The sequence below is a fragment of the Camelina sativa genome, chromosome 3, assembly GCF_000633955.1.
Source record: "Camelina sativa cultivar DH55 chromosome 3, Cs, whole genome shotgun sequence".
Lineage (NCBI taxonomy): Eukaryota > Viridiplantae > Streptophyta > Magnoliopsida > Brassicales > Brassicaceae > Camelina > Camelina sativa.
This window is the reverse complement of record NC_025687.1, coordinates 12311547-12313306: the sequence shown is the minus strand read 5'-3', so window position 1 is coordinate 12313306 and position 1760 is coordinate 12311547. Positions and strand designations below refer to the sequence as shown.

Sequence of the window (1760 nt, the reverse complement as noted above, 5' to 3'; positions counted from 1 at the left end):
AGAAAGAGAAAGAGAAAGAGAAAAAAGCCTCCCTTTGAAAGAGGATTTTGAAGCATCCAAGAGAAGGAAGCTTAAGAGGGAGCAACAGGTTTCATCTGCAGAGCCAGGGGAATATTCTCCCATGCCACCACATCAATCCTCTTTATCGACTGGTATGGGACCATCATCGTACGAAGGCAGAGAGCGAAAGAGCAGTAGTATGATTCAACACGGAGGTTATCTTGAAGAGCCAAGCATCAGACTTGTTGGAAAAGAAGCTTCCAGCAAGATGGCTCGCCGTGATCCCGAACCGTATCCTTAAAGAAAAAGAGCCCCGTTACCAATTTATATAATCTCTCTGCTTGAGTTTGCATCATGAATCAAACCCTTATATGATGCATCATTACATGATATCTTCGGAGTTGCAAAATCCAAATCCAAGATTTAGCAATTTCCTTGACCTTGGTATAGAATGTATGACCGTGAATGGGAAGAGGAGAAGAGGCAGAGAGCAGAACGGAAGCGGAGAGATCGGAAGTAGACTGATGAAAACGCATATACTTGGGTTTGTTCAAAGAAGAGAGACAAATGGCTGGTACTGAACACCGCATTTGCTGTACACGTACTGTTAACCATTCCATGGCCATGCGGTCTACTTTGTCTTGTGGCTCAGCCGAGTTTGATAAAGACTTTGCAAGACTTGAGATATGCTCATACCAAATTCAGTGTTTTTATGTTTCAGATTTTTGTATGGAGGAGCTTGTAAAACTATAGCTAGCGAGGGAAATTGATAGTGTAACAAAATATCGAATTTTGTCTTAGGGTTTTCTCAATTGTTTTACAACAGTGGGGAAAAAACTTCTGAGTGAATATACAGATGGTCCGCAGAAAAAAACTGATTGGCAAATTTAGCAGATTATCAGGTCACTTCGATAAAAATTGAAATGGTTGTTCAACTTTAAATTTACAGTGGTAAACTTTTTCTATTCCTTCATAAACGTTGTGAAATTTAGATTTCTAACAACTTCGACGTAAGCAAGAGTTGACTTCAGTAAAAAAGTATGATCACAGTTTTGAAATATGCCGACTTGTTTCAGGTTTGTGAATTTCGTCCTTCTTCAGACATGTGTCATCAGTTTGCTAAGGGTCAAGATAAAATCAATAAGGGTCATTAAGATTACAAAAAAATACAAAATTTCACTTTTGCTAAATCACATAATTTTTTCATCTTGTCCGCTACAAACCCATTGAGGGTTTTAGGTTCCATGGTTCAGGAATTTTTTACTTTAGATTTCAATCCAATGTTGTCAAATTAGATTAGAATGAAATCAAACAATTGTTCCTGGTTGATAAATATGGGATACTCAGTTACTTTTTAATGATAATATCAAATTAGTCTTCAAATAATGTGACAAAACGGTTCTGTTACATTCATCAAGTTGATCTCTCGGCAAAGTAAAAGCCAGAAATTTTAATCCACAAAATCCACCAGATTTTTTTTTTAATTTCTTAAGATCGAGCGAGCCTGTTGTAAGAAGAGACTCAGATCCAAAACTCTAAAAACAAACCAATGGTGATCGATAGAATAAAAATAATCACGTTAATAAAATAAATTAACTCCTTCAGTTCAGGTCTCCAATTTATTTCAGCACATTGAAATCTCGGGAGAACGAAAGTTTTAAGTTTTGACATCATCAGAGTTCGTTTTTTCTTTAACCCACAAAAACCAAAACAGCTCGATTTTGATTTTACAAAAAAAAAAAAAAAAAAAAAAAAGCCTC

The 1760-nt window shown here is 36.2% G+C and overlaps 1 protein-coding gene across 1 annotated transcript in view; it reads left to right on the top strand.

Annotated features, from left to right (window-relative positions):
- LOC104778891 (THO complex subunit 2-like) overlaps positions 1-851 on the top strand; it is a gene marked incomplete in the record, with an annotated part of 10404 nt that extends 9553 nt beyond the window's left edge. The window contains 1 exon segment of the mRNA XM_019243670.1: positions 565-851.